The sequence below is a fragment of the Saimiri boliviensis genome, chromosome 3 (assembly GCF_048565385.1).
Source record: "Saimiri boliviensis isolate mSaiBol1 chromosome 3, mSaiBol1.pri, whole genome shotgun sequence".
NCBI lineage: Eukaryota > Metazoa > Chordata > Mammalia > Primates > Cebidae > Saimiri > Saimiri boliviensis.
In genome coordinates this window covers 104,297,915-104,308,722 of record NC_133451.1, presented here as the reverse complement: position 1 = coordinate 104,308,722, position 10,808 = coordinate 104,297,915, and the positions used below count along the sequence as shown (strand labels likewise).

General features: G+C 40.6%; 1 pseudogene; it reads left to right on the top strand.

Annotated features, from left to right (window-relative positions):
* The first annotated feature begins 8,493 nt into the window (after positions 1–8,493).
* Positions 8,494–9,006, top strand: LOC141583846 (small ribosomal subunit protein eS12 pseudogene; annotated as a pseudogene).
* Positions 9,007–10,808: the final 1,802 nt, after the last annotated feature.

Here is a 10,808-nt window from a genome sequence, read left to right as displayed (position 1 = left end):
ACAGGCTGGAGTGCAGTGGTGCAGTCTTGGTTCACTGCAACCTCCGCCTCCTGGGTTCAAGCAATTCTCCAGCCTCAGCCTCCCAAGTAGCTGTGACTACAGGCACACACCACTATGTCTGGCTAATTTTTGTATTTTTAGTAGAGACAGGGTTTCACCATGTTGGTCAGGATAGTCGTGATCTCTAGACCTCGTGATCTGCCCGCCGTGGCCTCCTAAAGTGCTGGGATTACAGGCATGAGCTACCGCGCCTGGCATAAGTTTTGAAATCAGAAAATGCAAGTCCTGGAAATTTGTTTTCTCAAATATTGCTTTGGCTATGTTAGGTCCATTACATTTCCATATAAATTTTAGAATCAGCTTCTCAATGTCTGCCACACGCACAAAAAAAGTCAAAAGTTCTCAATATTTACTGAAGAATAGTTTGTTATAATAAGACCTAGGTACCACAGAGACTACAGAGATGAAACCCAGTCTTAAATCTTAAAAGAGTTACCCATCTTGTAATTATACATATATGTCAACCATCAGTTTATTGCCTCTCAGCACCAGATTCAGTCCTCAAGATATGCCCTTTGATAATGGGCAGAATTCTTTTAAGTGTCTCCTCTTTGCAGTGAGCATGATGTAGAGGCTGTTGGAAGGATGTCTCCTGCTGTTTCTGGCTACTGCATGGTGAGTTGGTGGAGTGGGTTTGAAGACATCTGGTGGAACTCTGTTTTTGGCCAGATTCCTAGACTATGCAGTCACTAGATAACCTTGCAGTTTCAGCCTCTCCTGGCAATAAGCTTCCCACAGATCCCTTGGCATGGAAACTGGTGTCCCAAAGTCTTCCTGCCCACATGAGTGCCCCAATTCCCTGTGCAAGCCTGCATGTAGATTGTCAACCACCTGGGCGTTTTCCACGGAGGCAGTACTCTTTATTTGGGCCCTGTGGCTTGCCTGCTCCCTGGATTCCCACTGCCTGTGTGTAACCATGCATCTGGTTTCTGAACTGCTAAGCTCTGGCTGTACTCTGGAGGGTTGCTTCTTATTTTCCTAGTGACCCCAGACCAGCTTTGGACAATGCAAACTAGTGAACTTTTCTGTTTCTGTTATCAGGCTGAACTATACCTTTTCCAATGAGGTCTGAACCCCAGATCTGGGGAGGAGGCCCCCTTACAACTTTGTTCTTCCTTAATTACTCTCCCTCAGCCCTAGGGTACCTCATAGTTTTCTTATACTGTCCTTGTCTCTGTGTATTCATTTATCAGAGTTTAATAATTCTTTATATTGTATTTCTTCTATGTAACCCACTGTGTGATTGGATCCACAGTAATACAACAAATAACATAAATCGAAGTTAGTAGGTTATAACTTAAGAGATCTGCCAGCGAGATAAGGATTGGAGCTCACAGTCTGTTGATGGAATTAGGAAATATTTAATGAGGGAGTGCAATTTAAGATAAGCCTTGAAGGATGGATAAAGATTTCCCTTGGACTTGCCATTTAGGAGTTTATCATTTTAAGATGATTGCTCAGATCTCCACTTCAGGGGTAAAGACATTTATAAACTGAATTATACTATTTGTCCCAAACAGCTTTCCTTTACTCCTAGCTGACAGACTTACCCTCGATTTTCTTAATGGTCTGGGTAGAGTTGCTAAACAAGAAGTTAGAGATGAGCAGAAGAGATTCCTGTCCTAAGTGGATCCCTGGCCTCCAAACCAGAGATATTTAAATGACATCATCTCCTCAGAATTACTTAATTAAATGTCTGAAAGAAAGGCTTTGAGGGACTGTTTAGTTGGTTAGAAATGAACACCCACAGCCATATGTACCAATTAATTTCCTCTCCAAATGTTTGCATACTGTTGGGTAGATGTGGCCTATATTTTGGAAGAACTTTTTTCCTTTGAAGTAGTCATTACACTGTTTTATTTCCTATATGAATGCCAAGTACACATTACTTTTCATTTATTTTTGCTTGCCAAGCCTTTTAATTTTCTTTCATCTCTTTACAAATATCACATAAAAAATTATGATTTGCCAGGCTATGTAAAGCATGATTCCTGGACCAACAGAATCAGCATCATTTGGGAGTTTATTAGAAAAGCAAATTTGGAGACTCACCTCAGACTTAATGAATCAGAATCTCTGAGGGGTGGGGCTCTAAATGTGCGTTTTAACCAGTTTTCCAGGTGATTTTATGCACCCTAAAGTTTGAGAAGCACCAGTTATGATTTTACAAATTGCATTTCATTTGAGACACATTCCAGAATTTAAAAAATATCTGAGATCTTAAAAGCTGGTTCCAGTTGGGAGTGTGTATCTCTAGCATCCCTGATAGGTTGGCATCTAACTGTTGCTGGACATTTTTTACAGATGGGTGCTCACTACCTCCCAAATCAATCTGTTACATTTGGGAACAATTCAGATTACTGGAAAATCTCAAGGCTAGGCACAGTGGCTCATGTTTGTAATCCCAGCACTTTGGGAAGCTGAGGTGGGAGGATCCCTCGAGCACAGGAATTCAAGACCAGCCTGGGCAACACAGCAAGACTCCATCTCTACAAAACATAAAATAAAACAAAATAAAAACTAGCTGGGCATGGTGCTGTGTACCTGTGGTGCTAGCTATTAAGGAAGCTGAGGTGGGAAGAGTGCTTGAGCCTAGGAGGTTGAGGCTGCTGTGGACCATGAACATACCACTGCACTCCAGCCTGGGCAAGAGAGTGAGACTGTGTCTGAAAAACAAAACAAAACAAAACAAAAAGAAGAAGAAAGAAAAATATCATTTGTTATACATTTAACCCAGGTTGAGTTAATTTCTCCTTTTTTCCCAATCCTCCTCATGAGGAGCATGAAATAAATCTAGTTTTTTTCTTTCTTTCTTTTTTGGAAATGGAGTCTCACTGTTACCTAGGCTAGAGTGCAATGGTGCAATCTTGGCTCACTGCAACCTCCGCCTCCTGGGTTCAAGCAATTCTCCTGCCTCAGTGTCCCAAGTAGCTGGGATTATAGGCATGTGCTACCACACCTGGATAATTTTCGTATTTTTAGTAGAGATGGGGATTCACCATGTTGTCCAGGCTCTGGTCTCGAACTCCTGACCTCAGGTGATCCACCACCTTGGCCTCCCAAAGTGTTGGGATTACAGGTGTGAGCCACTTCGCCTGGCCTGAGTCTAGTTTCCTTTATACAGTCCAGACATTTAGATATTTGAGACAGCCATTTGTTCTCTCCTAAGAAATTTTTTTTCTCAAGAGAGAACATTCTTAGTCCCTTTACTTTCCCTTTCCCCACCTAATAATGTCATTTGGATCCTTCATTTGGAATGTATTTATGTATCAATTTTCTGCCTAAAAACATCACTTCCAGGCTGAGCACAGTAGGAGCTCATCTCTGTAAGCTTAGAACTTTGGGAGGCTGAGGTGGGATGATTGCTTGAGCCCAGGATTTCAAGACTGACCTGAGTAACATAGCAAGACCCTGTCTTTACAAAAGGAAAAAGAAGAAGAAAAAGAAAAAGAAAAAAACGTCACCCCCAGAATCAAATATAAGTTTTTCAAGATGTTTATCCAATTAAAGCTATTACAGATTGTTCTACCAGATGTAGAAATTAACAGAATCCTCTCCTGGACTTTAGAGAGTTGAATTCCAAGCCTGATTTTGCCACTATAGACTTGAATAGAACACTTGATTTCTGTGGATTTAATTAAAACAGGAATTACTTTGTGGCACTTAAACCTGGGGACTTGCTAGTGTTTAAAGAACAGATATGGCCAATACAGCTTTTGAAAAGAATTGAAATGGAATGGTCACAAAAGGCAAAGGAACCAGTAGAAAGTCATGCTACCACTGTTTGATTCTTTCTCTTAATAGGTGTGTGCCAAGGATTCAGCCTGGACAAGTCCTAGGAGTCTGGGTTGGGCTTCAAGACAGGGTGTTTTTTGCCCAGGGTGCCAGAGTTCTCCATAGGAATCAGGGGTAATAAGCAGATGCAATGTTCTGTTGGTAGGCAGGGTTGGAGTAAAGATAAATAGTCCAAAGCTGGGTCGAGCAGGCCTGCATGAAAAGAGATTGCTGGTGAAGAAAGGACAGATGACTGTGGGTCAATAGCAGTGTGCTCTCATCCATGTCCTTTCATGCTTGCTTTCACAGATATACTGGATGACTTTAAAGATCAGAAGACAAGTGACATACCTGTAATTCCAGCACTTTGGGAGGCCGAGGCAGGTGGATCACTTGAGGTCAGGAGTTTGAGAGCAGCCTGGCCAACACAGTGAAACCCCGTCTCTACTAAAAATACAAAAATTAGCAGGGCCTGGTGGTGCATGCCTGTAATCCCAGCTACTCAGGCAGCTGAGGTGGGAGAATTGCCTGAACCTGGGAGATGGATGTTGAGGTGAGCCGAGATTGCACCACTGCACTCCAGCTTGGGTGGTAGAGCAAGACTCTATCTCATTAAAAAAAAAAAAAAAAAAAAAAAAAAAGAGAACAAGACATGGGAATAGTTGAAGCCTAAGAGCACAAAATTACAAAATTTTGAAAGAAAGGTTAATAAGTAACCAAAAAAACAAGGGCAGAAAAATGTTGAACCCAATAGAATACTTTTGTTGCAGTAGAAAATGGAATTTAAACTGGCTAAAGAAAAGAGATTTATTTGTTGGCACAATTAAAAAGTGAAGAGGTTGAACCATCTTTAAGAGTGGCCTCATCAATCTTTCTCTGGGATTCTGTGGGCCTTGTCATTCCTTATGAGTTATGTTTATCTTCAGGGTAGGCCATGGTGTCATTTTCTGGGGAAGAGAGCATGTAGTTCCTGAAGGGTTGATTGAAAGGCTTGTGGTTTGCCTTGATTAGCTTACTTCTGGACCACTCACTATGGCTAGGGGGAGTGCCTTGCTCTGTAGAAGGAGACAGTATAATTGATTTTTTTAATGCCTCATGATATGGTTTGGCTGTGTCCCCATCCAATCTCATCGTGAATTGTAACTCCCACAATTCCCACAAGTCGTGAGACGAACCTGGTGAGAGGTGATTTAATTATGGAGGCAGGTCTTTCCTGCATTGTTCTTGTGATAGTGAATGAGTCTCACAAGATCTGATAGTTTTAAAAATGGGAGTTTCCCTACACAAGCTCTCTTTTTGCCTGCTGCCATCCATGTAAGATGTGACTTGCTCCTCCTTGCCTTCCTTTATGATAGTGAGGCCTCCCCAGCCACATGGAACTGTATGTCCATTACTCCTCTTTCTTTTGTAAATTACCCAGTTTCAGGTATGTCTTTTTCAGCAGTGTGAAAATGAACTAATACACCTCCCAAACCCCACGGCTGCTAAATAGTGGGGGAAGAGTGAGCAGAATAAAACTTGAGCACTAGTAATCACTTGAGCAGACTACAACTCCAGGCTTACATTATCCTTATGCCTACTGATCTCTTGTTTCTTCTAGAGAAAGCTGCAGGGAGGGCTCTGGGGGAATTGGTCCATGTGCTTCTTCCTGAACCAATGCTAAGGTTAAAGGGATGCAATACAGTGACTGGATAGGCCAGAGTTGTGTGTTACCTGCTGGAGGTGAATGGGCAGGGTCAGCACCACACAAACAACATGGAATGAACTCCTCATAGTCACCACAGTCCCCTCAGTGGGGTTTCTGGATTAGTGATAGTGACACCATAGTTATAAAATGGTCTTTGTTTTCTGCTTCTCCATTCAGAGAATGATTTTATTTTCATTTTCATTCTTTGTAAAGCTTCTAATTTGTGTTTTTACAATCTGTAGACTCAGTTTTTTAAAAAACGAATTTTCCTTTCATTTTTATTTAAAGGATCAGCAATATCTTTCTTGGTAATCTGCAAATTCCTCCAAAGCAGATGTCTCTTTCTTTCTTTCTTTCTTTCTTTCTTTCTTTCTTTCTTTCTTTCTTTCCTTCTTTCTTTCTTTCTCTCTCTTCTTTCTTTCTCTCTCTTCTTTCTTTCTCTCTCTCCCTTTCTCCCTCATCCACTCCTTCCCTTTCTTCCATCCTTCCTTCCCTCCCTCCTCCTCTTTCTTTCTTCTTTCTTTTCTTCTTTTCCTTTTCTTTTCTTTTTTCCCTCCCCCTTCCCTTCCCCCTCTTCTCCTTTCTCCTCCCCCACTTCCCTTTCTTCCCCTTCCCTTCCCTCCCCTGCCCTCCCTTCCCCTTTCCTTCTTTTCTTCTTTCATTTCTCTTTAAGACTTCTTACTACCCATTCAATCAGGAATTTTCAGTAGTATGCTAGAGCTGGTTCTTTCTGGCTTTCTAGAGTCAACAGCTAAATGTTCAGAAACTTTTTGAGTTGGTTGTTAAACCATTAGTATCTTAAAATTGTCCTTGGGGGAGTATTTATACCATGGAAATTGGAAATGCTACAAATTGGAACTCTTCTTCCTCAGCCAGTTACCTGTAAACCACTAATCTCATGTCAAAATATGTTATAATAGAAGGCTTTTCCTGTGTTATAGTTCATCCTCTAGGGAGCAAATTGTAATTCCAGTTTCCAAATTCTGTTGGTATTGTGTTCAAAGATTTAAAAGAATAAAATTATTAGGAGATTAAGTATACTTTTCCACATAATATTGAATCCATTATATTTTTTTCCGATTTCAAAACCTTTAAAAAATAAAAAGACAACCTACAAATTGGAAGAACGTGTTGCAAGTAATATATCTGGTAAACTATTTGCATCCAGGCTACATAAGGGATACTTATAACTCAATAACTGGAAGACAAACTATTCAATTAAAAGGCTGAAGAGCTGGGTGTGGTGGCTTGTGCCTGTAATCCCCGCACTTTGGGAGGCTAGGGTGGAAGAATTGCTTGGGCCCAGGAGTTTGAGATCAGCCTGTGTAATAGAGTGAGACCTCATCTCTCAAATATATATATACAGGCAGAAGATATGTATAGACTTTTTTTTTTTTTTTTTTTTTTTGAGGCGGAGTCGTACACTGTCGCCCAGGCTGGAGTGCAGTGGCACAATCTCAGCTCACAGCAAACTCTGCCACCTGGGTTAAAGCGATCCTCTTGCCTCAGTCTCTGGAGTAGCTGGGATTACAGACGTACACCACCACACCTGGCTAATTTTTTTTTTTTTTTTTTGAGACGGAGTTTTACTTTTGCTGTGCAGGCTGGAGTGCAATGGCACAATCTTGGCTCACCAAAACCTCTGCTCCCCACGTTCAAGCAATTCTCCTGCCTCAGCCTCCTGAGTAGCTGGGATTACAGGCATGTGCCACCATATCTGGCTAATTTTGTATTTTTAGTAGAGATGGGGTTTCTTCATATTGGTCAGCGTGGTCTCAAACTCCTGACCTCAGGTAATCCACCCGCCTTAGCCTCCCAAAGTGCTGGAATTATAGACTTGAACCATCTGTCCAGCCCCAGCTAATTTTTGTATTTTTAGTAGAGATGGGGTTTCACCATGTTAGCCAGCTCATCTGGAACTCCTAAGCTCAGGTGATCCACCCATATTGGCCTCCCAAAGTGCTGGGATTACAGGTGTGGGCTACCACATCCAACATTAATAAACATTTAACAAAGAAAATACAAAATGGCTAATAAGTTTGTGAAGAAATGCTTAACACTATTAATCATTAGGGAAATGCAAAATAAAACTACATGCTATTATTACATAGCCACTAAAATGCCTATAATAATAAAGACGGACAATAGCAAGTTTTGCTAAGATGTATGTAGAAATTGGAAATCTCATACATTGCTGGTTGGAAATGCCAAAGAAGTGCAACCACTATAGAAAACAGTTTGGCAGTTCCTCAAAAAGGTAAATATAGAATCTTTTTCTATATTTAATTAAGAAATTCCACTCTCAGACATATATCCAAGAGAATTGGAAACATGCACTCACATAAAATTTGCACATGAATGTTCATAAGTGCATTATGTATAATAGCCAAAAGTGAAAACAATCCAGATGTTCACAAACTAATAAGTGGATAACTACAATGTGATATATTATCTACACAGTGGAATACTATTCAGCAATAAAAAGGAATGGCTATTGATACATGCTACAACATGAATGAACCCTAAAACATTATGTTAAGTGAAAGAAGCCAGACACAGAAGACTATCTTGTATAATTTCATTTACAAGAAACCTAAAGAAAAGGCAAATCTTATACAGACCAACCTAAAACATTATGTTAAGTGAAATAAGCCAGACACAGAAGACTATCTTGTATAATTTCATTTACAAGAAACCTAAAGAAAAGGCAAATCTTATACAGACCAAAAAAAAAATTGTTTCCTGGAGCTGAGAGTAGGAACTTTTCTGGAGTGATGAAAATATTTTTTAAGTCAATAATGGTGGTTGTATAAATTTATACAACTCTATAAATTTATAAGAAATCATTGTACTATGATGAACAAATTTCAAGATATGTGAATTATGCCTCTTCTTACCCTGCCACCACCCAGTCGTGTGGAGGTGGAGGTTCAGGTGCCTTCAAGATCCCGCTTCACGGGTAACCCACTGCCATGGCCGAAGAAGTCATTACTGCTGGAAGTATAATGGACGTTAATACTGCTTTACAAGAGGTGCTGAAGACCACCCTTATCCATGTTGGCCTAACAGATGGAATTCTCGAAGCTGCCAAAGTTTTAAACAAGCGCCAAGCCTATCTTTGTGTGCTTGCATCAACTGTGATGAGCCTGTGTATGTCAAGTTGGTGGAGGCCCTTTGTGCTGAAGACTGAATCAGCCAACTTAATGCTGATGACAACAAGAATCTAGAGGAATGAGTAGTTCTCTGTGAAATTGACAGAGTCCTATAAAGTGGTTGGTGGCAGTTGTGTAGAAGTGATGAATGATGGCAAGGAGTGTCAGGCCACTGATGTCATCAAAGAGTACTTCAAATGCAACTTATGTCGAGCACCAACACACGCACACACAAACACACAAATTATGGCTGTTTTAAACTGCATGAAAGTCACAAATTCACTTATGTATTTCTCATTTATAAGTGAAAGTACTAAGTATTCAGGGATTTAACCTTTTCAGCTTCTTTCATCTGCACTCTTCGAAGTCTGATGAGGAAAGTGGGTCGGAAACATTGAATATGCACGCTTTTCTAAGGAAAAAGGTATTTACTCTTTTCCAGAGTTTTAGAATCTAGCCTATTGAATGAACGTAGTTTAGGATTATGTTATAATTTGATGACTGTTTATGTGGAAATTAACTATCACAAAGAAAATTGAGAGACATTATCAATGATATACTTGCTGAAGTGGAAAAATTTTTAATGATATAAAAACATAAATAAAAACACATGGAAATGCATGCACACACACACAAAGTAAGAAATTTATTATCAAGGATAACTTCAGATTTCTAAAATATAACCTTATTCTAGGTACTTTATCCAGGAGAGATTGTTATTTACCTTTTCACAGCATTTTCAACTGTGGCACATTATAATTTTCTCTGGGCACTGCTTTTATTATTTGATTGTTCTGATAATCAGGAAGTCATTCTTTGTGCCTTGCAATCTACCTTGTGACTAAAAATGGAGAAAGATTTGTCTGTGTTCTGCAAATGTGCTGTGGCTGACCCAAGCAGCCGTAATTTCAAAGTTTCTTCTGGCTCTTCAACTGTCTATTGGGAGGCCTTGAGATGAGTTTGAAGAAGACTGCAGTGACTTCAATCTTTCTGTAAAAGAAAATAGGACATTTTAAGGGGCCCCAGGCATGGTGGCTCATGCCTGTAATCCCAGCACTTTGGGAAGCTGAGGTGGGTAGGTCATTTGAGGCCAGGAGTTTGAGACCAGCCTGACCAGCATGGTGAAATCCCGTCTCTGCTAAAAATACAAAAATTAGCCAGGTGTTGTGGCAGGTGCCTGTAATCCCAACTACTCGGGAGGCTGAGGCACTAGAATTGCTTGGACCTGGGAGGCGGAGGTTGCAGTGAGCCGAGATTGCGCTCACTGCACCCATTGCACTCCAGCCTGGGTGACAGTCAGACTCCATTTCAAAAAAAAAAAAAAGAAGAAGAAAATATGATTTTTTTTTTTTTTATTATATGAAGGATGGAGCCTGGGAGACAGAACAGCTAGAAGCCTGAACAGCAGGGCAGGAGTTTGAAGGCCAAGTTACAGAAATAATTACAAGACTTTGTAGAAACAGGAATTTAAAATGTTATTTTATAGATATTTCTGTTTCTCCGAAGTAAATTCTCTCCATCATCTCCAGACTTCAGCAAAGTCAGCTTCTCCGGAAACCTTGTGTAAAAGGATGTGCATCAGTCTTTCTCACTGGGGAGGGAACCACCTAGCAGCAATCATCAACCAACCAAACAGTGGGATCTACTTAGTGGTGAATGGATTGGCTATTTAATTGGTAACAGCTGCAGGCCTGACCACACCACAGCGTGGCCATTGGGTTCCTTTAGAGATGGCCTCCATTTCCAGTGTTCCCCCCAAATGTTTGCTTCTTGCCCAGTCAGGAGGGGATTTCAAGACTCCTGAGTGGAGGTCGTGAGCTTGCACCCTTCCTGGCTGTAGAAAGACTGTATAGATATATGAAGTGGGGGTGGGGGTCAAGGGGCTATTACTGCTGTTTGGAAACACTTGCCTCTCGTAGATCCAACCTTAATGTTTCTCTGACATCCTAGTAATAGCAGACCCTGCACAAAGTGGATATCAGAGTTAATACTGTGAGGATACAAAATAATGAGAATAGTTTTACCAAAGATATGAAATCTCGCATCATGTCTGCATTTCACCATTGATTGGAGGGCATCCTTAGAAAACTGAATGTAACAAAAACCCAGGACATTTTTGGAAATTGCTCTCTAGC